The following is a 23,837-nucleotide window of genomic DNA, read 5'->3' as shown; positions in this document are numbered from 1 at the left end:
ACTACCCACTACACTACCCAACCACCACTGTGCTACCCTATACCCTAAAACACTACCCCCAGCACGACCCCCTACGCTACCCAAACACCAATGCGCCACCCTTAACCCTAAAACACTACTCCCAGCACGACCCCCTACGTGATCCAAACACCACTGCGCTACCCTAAACCCTAAATCTACCCCCCGCACCACCACCTATGCTACCCAAACACCACTGCGCTACCCTAAACCCTAAAACACTACCCCTAGCATGACCCCCTACGCTAACCAAACACCAGTGCGCTACCCTAAACCCTAAAACACTATCCCCATCACTACCCCCTACACTACCCAAACACCACTGCGCTACCCTAAACCATAAAACACGACCCCCTACACTACACATACATCACTGCACTACACCAAACCCTAAAAAACTACCCCAGCACGACCCCCTACACTACCCAAAATCCACTGCAACACCCTAAACCCTAAAACACTACCCCTATACTACACAAACACCACAGCACTACCCTAACCCCTAAAACTACTACCACCTGCATGACCCCCTACACTACACAAACAGCACTGCACTACCCTAAACCCTAAGACACTACCCCCTACACTACCCAAACACCACTGCATTACGCTAAACCCTAAAACACTACCCTTAGTATGAACCCCTACACTACACAAAAACCACTGCGCTACCCTAAACCCTAAAACACTACCCCCAGTACTACCCCAACACTAAACAAACACCACTGCGCTACCCTAAACCCTAAAACACTACCCCCAGCACTACCCCTACACTGCCCAAACACCACTGCACTACCCTAAACTCCTAAACACGACCCCCTACACTACAAATACACCACTGTACTTTCCTAAAATCTAAAACACTACCCCCAGCATGACCCTCTACGCTACCCAAACACCACTGCACAACCCTAAACCCTAAAACACTATCCCCAGTACTACCATCAACACTACACAAACACCACTGCGCTACCCTAAACCCTAAAACACTACCCCCAGCACTACCCCTACACTACCCAAACACCACTGCACTACCCTACACCCCTAAACACGACACCCTACACTACAAATACACCACTGTACTACCCTAAACCCTAAAACACTACCCCCAGAATGACCCCCTATGCTACCCAAACACCACTGTGCTACTCTAAACTCTATAACACTAGCCCCAGCAAGACCCCCTACACTACACAAACACCACTGCGCTACTTTAAACCCTAAAACACTACCTCCAGCATGACCCCCTACACTACACAAACACCACCGTGCTACCCTAAACCCTAAAACACTACACCCAGCACTACCCACTACACTACCCAAACACCACTGCGCTACCCTAAACCCTAAAACACTACCCCCAGCACTACCCCTACACTACCCAAACACCACTGCACTACCCTAAACCCCTAAACACGACCCCCTACACTACAAAAATACCACTGTACGACCCTAAAATCTAAAACACTACCCCCAGCATTACCCCCTACGCTACCCAAACACCACTGCACTACCCTAAACCCTAAAACCCTACCCCTAGTATGACCCCCTACGCTAACCAAACACCACTGCGCTACCCTAAACCCTAAAACACTACCCCCAGCATGACCCCCTATGCTACCCAAACACCACTGCGCTACCCTAAACCCTATAACACTAGCCCCAGCAAGACCCCCTACACTACACAAACACCACTGCGCTACCCTAAACCCTAAAACACTATCTCCAGCATGACCCCCTACACTACACAAACACCACTGTGCTACCCTAAACCCTAAAACACTACCCACAGCACGACCCCCTTTACTAAACAAACACCACTGCTCTACCCTAAACCCTAAAAAACTCCCCCAGCATGAGCCCCTACACTACACAAACACCACTGCGCTACCATTAACCCTAAAACACAACCCCCAGCACGACCCCCTACACTACCCAAACACCACTGCGCTACCCTAAAACACGACCCCCTACACTACACATACACCACTGCACTACACCAAACCCTAAAACACTACCCCCAGCACCACCCCCTACACTACCCAAACAACACTGCACTACCCTAAACCCTAAAACACTACCCCTATACTGCACAAACACCACTGCACTACCCTAAACCCTAAAAATACTACCACCAGCACGACCCCCTACACTACACAAACAGCACTGCACTACCCTGAACCCTAAAACACTACCCCCTACACTACCGAAACACCACTGCACTACCCTAAACCCTAAAAACACTACCACCAGCACGACCCCCTACACTACCCAAACACCACTGCACTACCCTAAACCCTTAAACACGACACCCTACACTACAAAAACACCACTGTACTACCCTCAAATCTAAAACACTACCCCAGCATGACCCCCTACACTACACAAACAGCACTGCACTACCCTAAACCCTAACACTACCCCCTTCACTACCCAAACACCACTGCACTGCGCTAAACCCTAAAACACTACCCTCAGTATGACCCCCTACACTACACAAACACAACTGTGCTACCCTAAACCCTAAAACACTACCCCCAGTACGACCCCCTACGCTAACCAAACACCACTGCGCTACCCTAAACCCTAAAACACTACCCCCAGCATGACCCCCTACGCTACCCAAACACCACTGCGCTACCCTAAACCCTAAAACACCACCCCCAGCACTACCCCCTACACTATCCAAACACCACTGTGCTACCCTAAACCCTAAAACACTACCCCCAGTACGACCCCCTACGCTAACCAAACACCACTGTGCTACCCTAAACCCTACAACACTACCCCCAGCATGACCCCCTACGCTACCCAAACACCACTGCGCTACCATAAACCCTAAAACACTAGCCCCAGCAAGACCCCCTACACTACACAAACATCACTGCGCTACCCTAAACCCTAAATCACTACCCCCAGCATGACCCCCTACACTACACAAACACCACTGCGCTACCCTAAACCCTAAAACACTACCCCCAGCACGACCCCATATACTAAACAAACACCACTGCGCTACCCTAAACCCTAAAACACTCCCCCAGCAAGACCCCCTACACTACACAAACACCACTGCGCTACCATTAACCCTAAAACACAACCGCCAGCACGACCCCCTACACAACCCAAACACCACTGCGCTACCCTAAACCCTAAAACACTACCCACAGCACGACCGCCTACACTACCCAAACACCACTGCGCTACCCTAAACACTAAAACACTACCCCCAGCATGACCCCCTACAGTACCCGAACACCACTGCACTACCCTAAACCCTAAATCTACCACCAGCATGACCCCTTACACTACCCAAACACCACTGTAATACCCTCAACCCTAAAACGCGAACCCTTACACTACCCAAACACCACTGCACTACCGTAAACCCTAAAACACGACCCCCTACACTACACAAACACCACTACGCTACCCTAAACCCTAAAGCACTACCCCCAGCACTACACCCAACACTACACAAACACCACTGCACTACCCTAAACCTTAAATCTACCCCCAGCATGACCACCTACACTACCAAACACCACTGCACTACCCTAAACCCTAAACACGACCCCCTACACTACACAAACACCACTGCACTACCCTAAACCCTAAAACACTACCCCAGCACGACCCCATACACTACACAAACACCACTGCACTACCCTAAATCTATTCCCAGCACAACCCCCTACACTACCCAAACACTACTGCACTACGCTATACCCTAAAACTCTACCCCCAGTACGACCCCCTACACTACATAAACACCACTGCGCTACCCTAAACCCTAAACCACTACCCCCAGCACTACACCCAACACTACACAAACACCACTGCGCTACCCTAAACCCTAAAACACTACCCCCTACACTACACAAACACCACTGCACTACACCAATCCCTAAAACACCACCCCCAGCACGACCCCTACACTACCCAAACACCACTGCATGACCCTAAAACACGACCCCCTACACTACCCTAACACAACTGCTCTACCCTTAACCCTAAAACAAGACCTCCTACACTACAAAAACACCACTGCACTACCCTAAAATCTAAAAACACTACCCCCAGTATGACCCCATACACTACACAAACTCCACTGCGCTACCCTACACCATAAAACACTATCCGCAGCACTACCCCCAACATTACACAAACACCACTGCGCTACCCTAAACCCTAATACACTACCCCTACACTATCCAAACACCACTGCGCTACCCTAAACCCTAAAACACGCCCCCTACACTACACATACACCAATGCACTTCACCAAACCCTAAAACACTACCCCCAGCACGACCCCCTACACTACACAAACACCACCTCACTACCCAAAACCCTAAAACACTACCCCCTATACTACACAAACACCACTGCACTACCCTAAACCCTACAAATACCACCACCAGCACGACCCCCTACACTACCCAAACATCACTGCCCTACCCTAAACCCTTAAACACGACTCCCTACACTACAAAAACACCACTGTACTACCCTAAAATCTAAAACACTACCCCCAGCATGACCCCCTACACTACACAAACACGACAGCACTACCCTAAACCCTAAAACACTATCCCCTACACTACCCAAACACCACTGCACTACACTAAAAAATAAAACACAACCCCCAGCACAACCCCCTACACTACACAAACACCACTGCACTACCCTTAACCCTAAAACACGACCTCCTGCACTACACATACACCACTGCACTACACCAAACCCTAAAACACTACCCCCAGCATGACCCCCTACACTACCCAAACACCACTGCGCTACCCTAAACCCTAAAACACGACCTCCTGCACTACACATACACCACTGCACTACACCAAACTCTAAAACACTACCCCCAGCACGACCCCCTACACTACCCAAACAACACTGCACTACCCTAAACCCTAAAACACTACTCCTATACTACACAAACACCACTGCACTACCCTAAACCCTAAAAATACTACCACCAGCACGACCCCCTACACTACACAAACAGCACTGCACTATCCTAAACACTAAAACACTACCCCCTACACTACCCAAACACCACTGCACTACCCTAAACCCTAAAAACACTACCACCAGCACGACCCCCTACACTACCCAAACACCACTGCACTACCCTAAACCCTAAAACACTACCCTCAGTATGACCCCCTACACTACACAAACACAACTGTGCTACCCTAAACCCTAAAACACTACCCCCAGCACTACCCCCAACACTACACAAACACCACTGCGCTACCCTAAACCCTAAAACACTACCCCCAGCACTACCCCTACACTATCCAAACACCACTGTGCTACCCAAAACCCTAAAACACTACCTCCAGTACGACCCCCTACGCTAACCAAACACCACTGCGCTACCCTAAACCCTAAAACACTACCCCCAGCATGACCCCCTACGCTACCCAAACACCACTGCGCTACCATAAACCCTAAAACACTAGCCCCAGCAAGACCCCCTACACTACACAAACACCACTGCTCTACCCTAAACCCTAAAACACTACCCCCAGCAAGACCCCCTACACTACACAAACACCACTGCGCTACCCTAAACCCTAAAACACTCCCCCAGCAAGACCCCCTACACTACACAAACACCACTGCGCTACCATTAACCCTAAAACACAACCGCCAGCACGACCCCCTACACTACCCAAACACCACTGCCTCCCTAAACCCTAAAACACTACCCACAGCACGACCGCCTACGCGATCCAAACACCACTGCGCTACCCTAAACACTAAAACACTACCCCCAGCATGACCCCCTACAGTACCCGAACACCACTGCACTACCCTAAACCCTAAATCTACCCCCAGCATGACCCCTTACACTACCCAAACACCAATGTACTACCCTCAACCCTAAAACGCGACCCCTTACACTACCCAAACACCACTGCACTACCCTAAACCCTAAAACACGACCCCCTATACTACACAAACACCACTACGCTACCCTAAACCCTAAAGCACTACCCCCAGCACTACACCCAACACTACACAAACACCACTGCACTACCCTAAATCCTAAACACGACCCCCTACACTACACAAACACCACTGCACTACACTAAACCCTAAAACACTACCCAGCACGACCCCATACACTACACAAATACCACTGCACTACCCTAAATCTATCCCCAGCACAACCCCCTACACTACCCAAACACCACTGCACTACGCTATACCCTAAAACACTACCCCCAGTATGACCCCCTACACTACATAAACACCACTGCGATACCCTAAACCCTAAACCACTACGCCCAGCACTACTCCCAACACTACACAAACACCACTGCGCTACCCTAAACCATAAAACACTACCCCCTACACTGCACAAACACCACTGCACTACACCAAACCCTAAAACACTACCCCCAGCATGACCCCCTACACTACACAAACACCACTGCACGACCCTAAAACACGACCCCCTACACTACCCTAACACAACTGCTCTACCCTAAACCCTAAAACACGACCTCCTACACTACAAAAACTCCACTGCACTACCCTAAAATCTAAAAAATGACCCCCAGCATGACCCCCTACACTACATAAACACCACTGCACTACCCTAAACTCTAAAACACTACCCCTTACACTACACAAACAGCACTGCACTACCCTAAAATCTAAAAAAACTACCCCCAGTATGACCCCATACACTACACAAACACCACTGCGCTACCCTAAACCCTAAAACACTAACCGCAGCACTACCACCAACATTACACAAACACCACTGTGCTACCCTAAACCCTAAAACACTACCCCCTACACTACCCAAACACCACTGCGCTACCCTAAACCCTAAAACACAACCCCCTTCACTACACATACACCACTGCACTACACCAAACCCTAAAACACTACCCCCAGCACGACCCCCTACACTACACAAACACCACCGCACTACCCGAAACCCTAAAACACTACCCCCTATACTACACAAACACCACTGCACTACCCTAAACCCTAAAAATACCACCACCAGCACGACCCCCTACACTACCCAAACACCACTGCACTACCCTAACCCATTAAACACGACCCCCTACACTACAAAAACACCACTGTACTACCCTAAAATCTAAAACACTACCCCCAGCATGACCCCCTACACTACACAAACACGACTGCACTACGCTAAAAAATAAAACACTACCCTCAGTATGACCCCCTACACTACACAAACACCACTGCGCTACCCTAAACCCTAAAACACTACCCCAGTACTACCCCCAACACTACACAAACACCACTGCGCTACCCTAAACCCTAAAACACTACCCCCAGCACTACCCACTACACTACCCAACCACCACTGTGCTACCCTATACCCTAAAACACTACCCCCAGCACGACCCCCTACGCTACCCAAACACCAATGCGCTACCCTTAACCCTAAAACACTACTCCCAGCACGACCCCCTACGTGATCCAAACACCACTGCGCTACCCTAAACCCTAAATCTACCCCCCGCACCACCACCTATGCTACCCAAACACCACTGCGCTACCCTAAACCCTAAAACACTACCCCTAGCATGACCCCCTACGCTAACCAAACACCAGTGCGCTACCCTAAACCCTAAAACACTTTCCCCATCACTACCCCCTACACTACCCAAACACCACTGCGCTACCCTAAACCATAAAACACGACCCCCTACACTACACATACATCACTGCACTACACCAAAACCTAAAAAACTACCCCAGCACGACCCCCTACACTACCCAAACACCACTGCAACACCCTAAACCCTAAAACACTACCCCTATACTACACAAACACCACTGCACTACCCTAAACCCTAAAACACTACCCCCTACACTGCACAAACACCACTGCACTACACTAAACCCTAAAACACTACCCCCAGCACGAACCCCTACACTACACAAACAGCACTGCACTACCCTAAACCCTAAGACACTACCCCCTACACTACCCAAACACCACTGCATTACGCTAAACTCTAAAACACTACCCTTAGTATGAACCCCTACACTACACAAAAACCACTGCGCTACCCTAGCCCTAAAACACTACCCCCAGCACTACCCCTACACTACCCAAACACCACTGCACTACCCTACACCCCTAAACACGACACCCTACACTACAAATACACCACTGTACTTTCCTAAAATCTAAAACACTACCCCCAGCATGACCCCCTACGCTACCCAAACACCACTGCACAACCCTAAACCCTAAAACACTACCCCCAGTACTACCCCCAACACTACACAAACACCACTGCGCTACCCTAAACCCTAAAACACTACCCCCAGCACTACCCCTACACTACCCAAACACCACTGCACTACCCTACACCCCTAAACACGACACCCTACACTACAAATACACCACTGTACTACCTTAAACCCTAAAACACTACCCCCAGAATGACCTCCTATGCTACCCAAACACCACTGTGCTACCCTAAACTCTATAACACTAGCCCCAGCAAGACCCCCTACACTACACAAACACCACCGTGCTACCCTAAACCCTAAAACACTACCCCCAGCACTACCCACTACACTACCCAAACACCACTGCGCTACCCTAAACCCTAAAACACTACCCCCAGCACTACCCCTACACTACCCAAACACCACTGCACTACCCGAAACCCCTAAACACGACCCCCTACACTACAAAAACACCACTGTACTACCCTAAAATCTAAAACACTACCCCCAGCATTACCCCCTACGCTACCCAAACACCACTGCACTACCCTAAACCCTAAAACCCTACCCCTAGTATGACCCCCTACGCTAACCAAACACCACTGCGCTACCCTAAACCCTAAAACACTACCCCCAGCATGACCCCCTATGCTACCCAAACACCACTGCGCTACCCTAAACCCTATAACACTAGCCCCAGCAAGACCCCCTACACTACACAAACACCACTGCGCTACCCTAAACCCTAAAACACTATCTCCAGCATGACCCCCTACACTACACAAACACCACTGTGCTACCCTAAACCCTAAAACACTACCCACAGCACAACCCCCTTTACTAAACAAACACCACTGCTCTACCCTAAACCCTAAAAAACTCCCCCAGCATGAGCCCCTACACTACACAAACACCTCTGCGCAACCATTAACCCTAAAACACAACCCCCAGCACGACCCCCTACACTACCCAAACACCACTGCGCTACCCTAAAACACGACCCCCTACACTACACATACACCACTGCACTACACCAAACCCTAAAACACTACCCCCAGCACGACCCCCTACACTACCCAAACAACACTGCACTACCCTAAACCCTAAAACACTACCCCTATTCTGCACAAACACCACTGCACTACCCTAAACCCTAAAAATACTACCACCAGCACGACCCCCTACACTACACAAACAGCACTGCACTACCCTGAACCCTAAAACACTACCCCCTACACTACCAAAACACCACTGCACTACCCTAAACCCTAAAAACACTACCACCAGCACGACCCCCTACACTACCCAAACACCACTGCACTACACTAAACCCTTAAACACGACACCCTACACTACAAAAACACCACTGTACTACCCTAAAATCTAAAACACTACCCCCAGCATGACCCCCTACACTACACAAACAGCACTGCACTACCCTAAACCCTAACACACTACCCCCTTCACTACTCAAACACCACTGCACTGCGCTAAACCCTAAAACACTACCCACAGTATGACCCCCTACACTACACAAACACAACTGCGCTACCCTAAACCCTAAAACACTACCCCCAGCATGACCCCCTACACTACCCAAACGCCACTGCGCTACCCTAAACCCTAAAACACTACCCCCAGCACTACCCCCTACACTATCCAAACACCACTGTGCTACCCTAAACCCTAAAACACTACCCCCAGTACGACCCCCTACGCTAACCAAACACCACTGCGCTACCCTAAACCCTAAAAAACTACCCCCAGCATGACCCCCTACGCTACCCAAACACCACTGCGCTACCATAAACCCTAAAACACTAGCCCCAGCAAGACCCCCTACACTACACAAACATCACTGCACTACCCTAAACCCTAAAACACTACCCCCAGCATGACCCCCTACACTACACAAACACCACTGCGCTACCCTAAACCCTAAAACACTACCCCCAGCACGACCCCATATACTAAACAAACACCACTGCGCTACCCTAATCTCTAAAACACTCCCCCAGCAAGACCCACTACACTACACAAACACCACCGCACTACCCGAAACCCTAAAACACTACCCCCTATACTACACAAACACCACTGCACTACCCTAAACCCTAAAAATACCACCACCAGCACGACCCCCTACACTACCCAAACACCACTGCACTACCCTAACCCATTAAACACGACCCCCTACACTACAAAAACACCACTGTACTACCCTAAAATCTAAAACACTACCCCCAGCATGACCCCCTACACTACACAAACACGACTGCACTACGCTAAAAAATAAAACACTACCCTCAGTATGACCCCCTACACTACACAAACACCACTGCGCTACCCTAAACCCTAAAACACTACCCCAGTACTACCCCCAACACTACACAAACACCACTGCGCTACCCTAAACCCTAAAACACTACCCCCAGCACTACCCACTACACTACCCAACCACCACTGTGCTACCCTATACCCTAAAACACTACCCCCAGCACGACCCACTACGCTACCCAAACACCAATGCGCTACCCTTAACCCTAAAACACTACTCCCAGCACGACCCCCTACGTGATCCAAACACCACTGCGCTACCCTAAACCCTAAATCTACCCCCCGCACCACCACCTATGCTACCCAAACACCACTGCGCTACCCTAAACCCTAAAACACTACCCCTAGCATGACCCCCTACGCTAACCAAACACCAGTGCGCTACCCTAAACCCTAAAACACTTTCCCCATCACTACCCCCTACACTACCCAAACACCACTGCGCTACCCTAAACCATAAAACACGACCCCCTACACTACACATACATCACTGCACTACACCAAAACCTAAAAAACTACCCCAGCACGACCCCCTACACTACCCAAACACCACTGCAACACCCTAAACCCTAAAACACTACCCCTATACTACACAAACACCACTGCACTACCCTAAACCCTAAAACACTACCCCCTACACTGCACAAACACCACTGCACTACACTAAACCCTAAAACACTACCCCCAGCACGAACCCCTACACTACACAAACAGCACTGCACTACCCTAAACCCTAAGACACTACCCCCTACACTACCCAAACACCACTGCATTACGCTAAACTCTAAAACACTACCCTTAGTATGAACCCCTACACTACACAAAAACCACTGCGCTACCCTAGCCCTAAAACACTACCCCCAGCACTACCCCTACACTACCCAAACACCACTGCACTACCCTACACCCCTAAACACGACACCCTACACTACAAATACACCACTGTACTTTCCTAAAATCTAAAACACTACCCCCAGCATGACCCCCTACGCTACCCAAACACCACTGCACAACCCTAAACCCTAAAACACTACCCCCAGTACTACCCCCAACACTACACAAACACCACTGCGCTACCCTAAACCCTAAAACACTACCCCCAGCACTACCCCTACACTACCCAAACACCACTGCACTACTCTACACCCCTAAACACGACACCCTACACTACAAATACACCACTGTACTACCTTAAACCCTAAAACACTACCCCCAGAATGACCCCCTATGCTACCCAAACACCACTGTGCTACCCTAAACTCTATAACACTAGCCCCAGCAAGACCCCCTACACTACACAAACACCACCGTGCTACCCTAAACCCTAAAACACTACCCCCAGCACTACCCACTACACTACCCAAACACCACTGCGCTACCCTAAACCCTAAAACACTACCCCCAGCACTACCCCTACACTACCCAAACACCACTGCACTACCCTAAACCCCTAAACACGACCCCCTACACTACAAAAACACCACTGTACTACCCTAAAATCTAAAACACTACCCCCAGCATTACCCCCTACGCTACCCAAACACCACTGCACTACCCTAAACCCTAAAACCCTACCCCTAGTATGACCCCCTACGCTAACCAAACACCACTGCGCTACCCTAAACCCTAAAACACTACCCCCAGCATGACCCCCTATGCTACCCAAACACCACTGCGCTACCCTAAACCCTATAACACTAGCCCCAGCAAGACCCCCTACACTACACAAACACCACTGCGCTACCCTAAACCCTAAAACACTATCTCCAGCATGACCCCCTACACTACACAAACACCACTGTGCTACCCTAAACCCTAAAACACTACCCTCAGTATGACCCCCTACACTACACAAACACAACTGTGCTACCCTAAACCCTAAAACACTACCCCCAGCACTACCCCCAACACTACACAAACACCACTGCGCTACCCTAAACCCTAAAACACTACCCCCAGCACTACCCCTACACTATCCAAACACCACTGTGCTACCCAAAACCCTAAAACACTACCTCCAGTACGACCCCCTACGCTAACCAAACACCACTGCGCTACCCTAAACCCTAAAACACTACCCCCAGCATGACCCCCTACGCTACCCAAACACCACTGCGCTACCATAAACCCTAAAACACTAGCCCCAGCAAGACCCCCTACACTACCCAAACACCACTGCACTACCCTAAACCCTTAAACACGACACCCTACACTACAAAAACACCACTGTACTACCCTAAAATCTAAAACACTACCCCCAGCATGACCCCCTACACTACACAAACAGCACTGCACTACCCTAAACCCTAACACACTACCCCCTTCACTACTCAAACACCACTGCACTGCGCTAAACCCTAAAACACTACCCACAGTATGACCCCCTACACTACACAAACACAACTGTGCTACCCAAAACCCTAAAACACTACCCCCAGTACGACCCCCTACGCTAACCAAACACCACTGCGCTACCCTAAACCCTAAAACACTACCCCCAGCATGACCCCCTACACTACCCAAACGCCACTGCGCTACCCTAAACCCTAAAACACTACCCCCAGCACTACCCCCTACACTATCCAAACACCACTGTGCTACCCTAAACCCTAAAACACTACCCCCAGTACGACCCCCTACGCTAACCAAACACCACTGCGCTACCCTAAACCCTAAAAAACTACCCCCAGCATGACCCCCTACGCTACCCAAACACCACTGCGCTACCATAAACCCTAAAACACTAGCCCCAGCAAGACCCCCTACACTACACAAACATCACTGCGCTACCCTAAACCCTAAAACACTACCCCCAGCATGACCCCCTAAACTACACAAACACCACTGCGCTACCCTAAACCCTAAAACACTACCCCCAGCACGACCCCATATACTAAACAAACACCACTGCGCTACCCTAATCTCTAAAACACTCCCCCAGCAAGACCCACTACACTACACAAACACCACCGCACTACCCGAAACCCTAAAACACTACCCCCTATACTACACAAACACCACTGCACTACCCTAAACCCTAAAAATACCACCACCAGCACGACCCCCTACACTACCCAAACACCACTGCACTACCCTAACCCATTAAACACGACCCCCTACACTACAAAAACACCACTGTACTACCCTAAAATCTAAAACACTACCCCCAGCATGACCCCCTACACTACACAAACACGACTGCACTACGCTAAAAAATAAAACACTACCCTCAGTATGACCCCCTACACTACACAAACACCACTGCGCTACCCTAAACCCTAAAACACTACCCCAGTACTACCCCCAACACTACACAAACATCACTGCGCTACCCTAAACCCTAAAACACTACCCCCAGCACTACCCACTACACTACCCAACCACCACTGTGCTACCCTATACCCTAAAACACTACCCCCAGCACGACCCCCTACGCTACCCAAACACCAATGCGCTACCCTTAACCCTAAAACACTACTCCCAGCACGACCCCCTACGTGATCCAAACACCACTGCGCTACCCTAAACCCTAAATCTACCCCCCGCACCACCACCTATGCTACCCAAACACCACTGCGCTACCCTAAACCCTAAAACACTACCCCTAGCATGACCCCCTACGCTAACCAAACACCAGTGCGCTACCCTAAACCCTAAAACACTTTCCCCATCACTACCCCCTACACTACCCAAACACCACTGCGCTACCCTAAACCATAAAACACGACCCCCTACACTACACATACATCACTGCACTACACCAAAACCTAAAAAACTACCCCAGCACGACCCCCTACACTACCCAAACACCACTGCAACACCCTAAACCCTAAAACACTACCCCTATACTACACAAACACCACTGCACTACCCTAAACCCTAAAACACTACCCCCTACACTGCACAAACACCACTGCACTACACTAAACCCTAAAACACTACCCCCAGCACGAACCCCTACACTACACAAACAGCACTGCACTACCCTAAACCCTAAGACACTACCCCCTACTCTACCCAAACACCACTGCATTACGCTAAACTCTAAAACACTACCCTTAGTATGAACCCCTACACTACACAAAAACCACTGCGCTACCCTAGCCCTAAAACACTACCCCCAGCACTACCCCTACACTACCCAAACACCACTGCACTACCCTACACCCCTAAACACGACACCCTACACTACAAATACACCACTGTACTTTCCTAAAATCTAAAACACTACCCCCAGCATGACCCCCTACGCTACCCAAACACCACTGCACAACCCTAAACCCTAAAACACTACCCCCAGTACTACCCCCAACACTACACAAACACCACTGCGCTACCCTAAACCCTAAAACACTACCCCCAGCACTACCCCTACACTACCCAAACACCACTGCACTACCCTACACCCCTAAACACGACACCCTACACTACAAATACACCACTGTACTACCTTAAACCCTAAAACACTACCCCCAGAATGACCCCCTATGCTACCCAAACACCACTGTGCTACCCTAAACTCTATAACACTAGCCCCAGCAAGACCCCCTACACTACACAAACACCACCGTGCTACCCTAAACCCTAAAACACTACCCCCAGCACTACCCACTACACTACCCAAACACCACTGCGCTACCCTAAACCCTAAAACACTACCCCCAGCACTACCCCTACACTACCCAAACACCACTGCACTACCCTAAACCCCTAAACTCGACCCCCTACACTACAAAAACACCACTGTACTACCCTAAAATCTAAAACACTACCCCCAGCATTACCCCCTACGCTACCCAAACACCACTGCACTACCCTAAACCCTAAAACCCTACCCCTAGTATGACCCCCTACGCTAACCAAACACCACTGCGCTACCCTAAACCCTAAAACACTACCCCCAGCATGACCCCCTATGCTACCCAAACACCACTGCGCTACCCTAAACCCTATAACACTAGCCCCAGCAAGACCCCCTACACTACACAAACACCACTGCGCTACCCTAAACCCTAAAACACTATCTCCAGCATGACCCCCTACACTACACAAACACCACTGTGCTACCCTAAACCCTAAAACACTACCCACAGCACAACCCCCTTTACTAAACAAACACCACTGCTCTACCCTAAACCCTAAAAAACTCCCCCAGCATGAGCCCCTACACTACACAAACACCTCTGCGCAACCATTAACCCTAAAACACAACCCCCAGCACGACCCCCTACACTACCCAAACACCACTGCGCTACCCTAAAACACGACCCCCTACACTACACATACACCACTGCACTACACCAAACCCTAAAACACTACCCCCAGCACGACCCCCTACACTACCCAAAGAACACTGCACTACCCTAAACCCTAAAACACTACCCCTATTCTGCACAAACACCACTGCACTACCCTAAACCCTAAAAATACTACCACCAGCACGACCCCCTACACTACACAAACAGCACTGCACTACCCTGAACCCTAAAACACTACCCCCTACACTACCAAAACACCACTGCACTACCCTAAACCCTAAAAACACTACCACCAGCACGACCCCCTACACTACCCAAACACCACTGCACTACCCTAAACCCTTAAACACGACACCCTACACTACAAAAACACCACTGTACTACCCTAAAATCTAAAACACTACCCCCAGCATGACCCCCTACACTACACAAACAGCACTGCACTACCCTAAACCCTAACACACTACCCCCTTCACTACTCAAACACCACTGCACTGCGCTAAACCCTAAAACACTACCCACAGTATGACCCCCTACACTACACAAACACAACTGTGCTACCCAAAACCCTAAAACACTACCCCCAGTACGACCCCCTACGCTAACCAAACACCACTGCGCTACCCTAAACCCTAGAACACTACCCCCAGCATGACCCCCTACACTACCCAAACGCCACTGCGCTACCCTAAACCCTAAAACACTACCCCCAGCACTACCCCCTACACTATCCAAACACCACTGTGCTACCCTAAACCCTAAAACACTACCCCCAGTACGACCCCCTACGCTAACCAAACACCACTGCGCTACCCTAAACCCTAAAAAACTACCCCCAGCATGACCCCCTACGCTACCCAAACACCACTGCGCTACCATAAACCCTAAAACACTAGCCCCAGCAAGACCCCCTACACTACACAAACATCACTGCGCTACCCTAAACCCTAAAACACTACCCCCAGCATGACCCCCTACACTACACAAACACCACTGCGCTACCCTAAACCCTAAAACACTACCCCCAGCACGACCCCATATACTAAACAAACACCACTGCGCTACCCTAATCTCTAAAACACTCCCCCAGCAAGACCCACTACACTACACAAACACCACTGCGCTACCATTAACCCTAAAACACAACCGCCAGCACGACCCCCTACACAACCCAAACACCACTGCGCTACCCTAAACCCTAAAACACTACCCACAGCACGACCGCGTACACTACCCAAACACCACTGCGCTACCCTAAACACTAAAACACTACCCCCAGCATGACCCCCGACAGTACCCGAACACCACTGCACTACCCTAAACCCTAAGTCTACCACCAGCATGACCCCTTACACTACCCAAACACCACTGTAATACCCTCAACCCTAAAACGCGAACCCTTACACTACCCAAACACCACTGCGCTACCCTAAACCCTAAAACACTACCCCCTACACTACACAAACACCACTGCACTACACCAATCCCTAAAACACTACCCCCAGCACGACCCCCTACACTACCCAAACACCACTGCACGACCCTAAAACACGACCCCCTACACTACCCTAACACAACTGCTCTACCCTTAACCCTAAAACACGACCTCCTACACTACAAAAACACCACTGCACTACCCTAAAATCTAAAAAAACTACCCCCAGTATGACCCCATACACTACACAAACACCACTGCGCTACCCTAAACCATAAAACACTATCCGCAGCACTACCCCCAACATTACACAAACACCACTGCGCTACCCTAAACCCTAATACACTACCCCTACACTATCCAAACACCACTGCGCTACCCTAAACCCTAAAACACGACCCCCTACACTACACGTACACCAATACACTTCACCAAACCCTAAAACACTACCCCCAGCACGACCCCCTACACTACACAAACACCACCGCACTACCCAAAACCCTAAAACACTACCCCCTATACTACACAAACACCACTGCACTACCCTAAACCCTAAAAATACCACCACCAGCACGACCCCCTACACTACCCAAACATCACTGCCCTACCCTAAACCCTTAAACACGACCCCCTACACTACAAAAACACCACTGTACTACCCTAAAATCTAAAACACTACCCCCAGCATGACCCCCTACACTACACAAACACGACAGCACTACCCTAAACCCTAAAACACTATCCCCTACACTACCCAAACACCACTGCACTACACTAAAAAATAAAACACAACCCCCAGCACAACCCCCTACACTACACAAACACCACTGCACTACCCTTAACTCTAAAACACGACCTACTGCACTACACATACACCACTGCACTACACCAAACCCTAAAACACTACCCCCAGCACGACCCCCTACACTACCCAAACACCACTGCGCTACCCTAAACCCTAAAACACGACCTCCTGCACTACACATACACCACTGCACTACACCAAACCCTAAAACACTACCCACAGCACGACCCCCTACACTACCCAAACAACACTGCACTACCCTAAACCCTAAAATACTACCCCTATACTACACAAACACCACTGCACTACCCTAAACCCTAAAAATACTACCACCAGCACGACCCCCTACACTACACAAACAGCACTGCACTATCCTAAACACTAAAACACTACCCCCTACACTACCCAAACACCACTGGACTAACCTAAACCCTAAAAACACTACCACCAGCACGACCCCCTACACTACCCAAACACCACTGCACTACCCTAAACCCTAAAACACTACCCTCAGTATGACCCCCTACACTACACAAACACAACTGTGCTACCCTAAACCCTAAAACACTACCCCCAGCACTACCCCCAACACTACACAAACACCACTGCGCTACCCTAAACCCTAAAACACTACCCCCAGCACTACCCCCTACACTATCCAAACACCACTGTGCTACCCTAAACCCTAAAACACTACCTCTAGTACGACCCCCTACGCTAACCAAACACCACTGCGCTACCCTAAACCCTAAAACACTACCCCCAGCATGACCCCCTATGCTACCCAAACACCACTGCGCTACCATAAACCCTAAAACACTAGCCCCAGCAAGACCCCCTACACTACACAAACACCACTGCGCTACCCTAAACCCTAAAACACTACCCCCAGCATGACCCCCTACACAACACAAACACCACTGCGCTACCCTAAACCCTAAAACACTCCCCCAGCAAGACCCCCTACACTACACAAACACCACTGCGCTACCATTAACCCTAAAACACAAACGCCAGTACGACCCCCTACACTACCCAAACACCACTGCCTCCCTAAACCCTAAAACACTACCCACAGCACGACCGCCTACGCGATCCAAACACCACTGCGCTACCCTAAACACTAAAACACTACCCCCAGCATGACCCCCTACAGTACCCGAACACCACTGCACTACCCTAAACCCTAAATCTACCCCCAGCATGACCCCTTACACTACCCAAACACCAATGTACTACCCTCAACCCTAAAACGTGACCCCTTACACTACCCAAACACCACTGCACTACCCTAAAACACGACCCCCTACACTACACAATTACCACTACGCTACCCTAAACCCTAAAACACTACCCCCAGTACTACCCCCAATACTATACAAACACCACTGCGCTACCCTAAACCCTAAAACACTACCCCCAGCACTACCCCTACACTACCCAAACACCACTGCACTACCCTAAACCCCTAAACACGACCCCCTACACTACAAAAACACCACTGTACTACCCTAAAATCTAAAACACTACCCTCAGCATTACCCCCTAGGCTACCCAAACACCACTGCACTACCCTAAACCCTAAAACCCTACCCCTAGTATGACCCCCTACGCTAACCAAACACCACTGCGCTACCCTAAACCCTAAAACACTACCCCCAGCATGACCCCCTATGCTACCCAATCACCACTGCGCTACCCTAAACCCTATAACACTAGCCCCAGCAAGACCCCCGATACTACACAAACACCACTGCGCTACCCTAAACCCTAAAACACTACCTCCAGCATGACCCCCTACAGTACACATAACCACTGTGCTACCCTAAACCCTAAAACACTACCCACAGCACGACCCCCTTTACTAAACAAACACCACTGCGCTACCCTAAACCCTAAAAAACTCCACCAGCACGACCCCCTACACTACACAAATACCACTGCGCTACCATTAGCCCTAAAACACAACCCGCAGCACGACCCCTACACTACCCAAACACCACTGCACTACCCTAAACCCTTAAACACGACACCCTACACTACAAAAACACCACTGTACTACCCTAAAATCTAAAACACTACCCCCAGCATGACCCCCTACACTACACAAACAGCACTGCACTACCCTAAACCCTAACACACTACCCCCTTCACTACTCAAACACCACTGCACTGCGCTAAACCCTAAAACACTACCCTCAGTATGACCCCCTACACTACACAAACACAACTGTGCTACCCTAAACCCTAAAACACTACCCCCAGTACGACCCCCTACGCTAACCAAACACCACTGCACTACCCTAAACCCTAAAACACTACCCCCAGCATGACCCCCTACACTACCCAAACGCCACTGCGCTACCCTAAACCCTAAAACACTACCCCCAGCACTACCCCCTACACTATCCAAACACCACTGTGCTACCCTAAACCCTAAAACACTACCCCCAGTACGACCCCCTACGCTAACCAAACACCACTGCGCTACCCTAAACCCTAAAACACTACCCCCAGCATGACCCCCTACGCTACCCAAACACCACTGCGCTACCACAAACCCTAAAACACTAGCCCCAGCAAGACCCCCTACACTACACAAACATCACTGCGCTACCCTAAACCCTAAAACACTACCCCCAGCATGACCCCCTACACTACACAAACACCACTGCGCTACCCTAAACCCTAAAACACTACCCCCAGCACGACCCCATATACTAAACAAACACCACTGCGCTACCCTAATCCCTAAAACACTCCCCCAGCAAGACCCACTACACTACACAAACACCACTGCGCTACCATTAACCCTAAAACACAACCGCCAGCACGACCCCCTACACAACCCAAACACCACTGCGCTACCCTAAACCCTAAAACACTACCCACAGCACGACCGCCTACACTACCCAAACACCACTGCGCTACCCTAAACACTAAAACACTACCCCCAGCATGACCCCCTACAGTACCCGAACACCACTGCACTACCCTAAACCCTAAATCTACCACCAGCATGACCCCTTACACTACCCAAACACCACTGTAATACCCTCAACCCTAAAACACGACCCCCTACACTACACAAACACCACTACGCTACCCTAAACCCTAAAGCACTACCCCCAGCACTACACCCAACACTACACAAACACCACTGCACTACCCTAAACCTTAAATCTACCCCCAGCATGACCACCTACAATACCAAACACCACTGCACTACCCTAAACCCTAAACACGACCCCCTACACTACACAAACACCACTGCACTACCCTAAACCCTAAAACACTACCCCCAGCACGACCCCATACACTACACAAACACCACTGCACTACCTTAAATCTATTCCCAGCACAACCCCCTACACTACCCAAACACCACTGCACTACGCTGTACCCTAAAACTCTACCCCCAGTACGACCCCCTACACTACATAAACACCACTGCGCTCCCCTAAACCCTAAACCACTACCCCCAGCACTACACCCAACACTACACAAACACCACTGCGCTACCCTAAACCCTAAAACACTACCCCCTACACTACACAAACACCACTGCACTACACCAATCCCTAAAACACTACCCCCAGCACGACCCCCTACACTACCCAAACACCACTGCACGACCCTAAAACACGACCCCCTACACTACCCTAACACAACTGCTCTACCCTTAACCCTAAAACACGACCTCCTACACTACAAAAACACCACTGCACTACCCTAAAATCTAAAAAAACTACCCCCAGTATGACCCCATACACTACACAAACACCACTGCGCTACCCTAAACCATAAAACACTATCCGCAGCACTACCCCCAACATTACACAAACACCACTGCGCTACCCTAAACCCTAATACACTACCCCTACACTATCCAAACACCACTGCGCTACCCTAAACCCTAAAACACGACCCCCTACACTACACATACACCAATGCACTTCACCAAACCCTAAAACACTACCCCCAGCACGACCCCTTACACTACAAAAACACCACTGTACTACCCTAAAATCTAAAACACTACCCCCAGCATGACCCCCTACACTACACAAACACGACAGCACTACCCTAAACCCTAAAACACTATCCCCTACACTACCCAAACACCACTGCACTACACTAAAAAATAAAACACAACCCCTAGCACAACCCCCTACACTACACAAACACCACTGCACTACCCTTAACCCTAAAACACGACCTCCTGCACTACACATACACCACTGCACTACACCAAACCCTAAAACACTACCCCCAGCACGACCCCCTACACTACCCAAACACCAATGCGCTACCCTAAACCCTAAAACACGACCTCCTGCACTACACATACACCACTGCACTACACCAAACCCTAAAACACTACCCCCAGCACGACCCCCTACACTACCCAAACAACACTGCACTACCCTAAACCCTAAAATACTACCCCTATACTACACAAACACCACTGCACTACCCTAAACCCTAAAAATACTACCACCAGCACGACCCCCTACACTACACAAACAGCACTGCACTATCCTAAACACTAAAACACTACCCCCTACACTACCCAAACACCACTGGACTAACCTAAACCCTAAAAACACTACCACCAGCACGACCCCCTACACTACCCAAACACCACTGCACTACCCTAAACCCTAAAACACTACCCCCTATACTACACAAACACCACTGCACTACCCTAAACCCTAAAAATACTACAACCAGCATGACCCCCTACTCTACCCAAACACCACTGCACTACCCTAAACCCTAAAACCCTACCCCCTTCACTACTCAAACACCACTGCACTGCGCTAAACCCTAAAACACTACCCTCAGTATGACCCCCTACACTACACAAACACAACTGTGCTACCCTAAACCCTAAAACACTACCCCCAGTACGACCCCCTACGCTAACCAAACACCACTGCACTACCCTAAACCCTAAAACACTACCCCCAGCATGACCCCCTACACTACCCAAACGCCACTGCGCTACCCTAAACCCTAAAACACTACCCCCAGCACTACCCCCTACACTATCCAAACACCACTGTGCTACCCTAAACCCTAAAACACTACCCCCAGTACGACCCCCTACGCTAACCAAACACCACTGCGCTACCCTAAACCCTAAAACACTACCCCCAGCATGACCCCCTACGCTACCCAAACACCACTGCGCTACCACAAACCCTAAAACACTAGCCCCAGCAAGACCCCCTACACTACACAAACATCACTGCGCTACCCTAAACCCTAAAACACTACCCCCAGCATGACCCCCTACACTACACAAACACCACTGCGCTACCCTAAACCCTAAAACACTACCCCCAGCACGACCCCATATACTAAACAAACACCACTGCGCTACCCTAATCCCTAAAACACTCCCCCAGCAAGACCCACTACACTACACAAACACCACTGCGCTACCATTAACCCTAAAACACAACCGCCAGCACGACCCCCTACACAACCCAAACACCACTGCGCTACCCTAAACCCTAAAACACTACCCACAGCACGACCGCCTACACTACCCAAACACCACTGCGCTACCCTAAACACTAAAACACTACCCCCAGCATGACCCCCTACAGTACCCGAACACCACTGCACTACCCTAAACCCTAAATCTACCACCAGCATGACCCCTTACACTACCCAAACACCACTGTAATACCCTCAACCCTAAAACACGACCCCCTAC

This window comes from Triturus cristatus, chromosome 1_1 (genome assembly GCF_964204655.1).
Source record: "Triturus cristatus chromosome 1_1, aTriCri1.1, whole genome shotgun sequence".
NCBI lineage: Eukaryota > Metazoa > Chordata > Amphibia > Caudata > Salamandridae > Triturus > Triturus cristatus.
The sequence above is the reverse complement of the archived record's forward strand: the minus strand, read 5'-3'. Positions refer to the sequence as shown.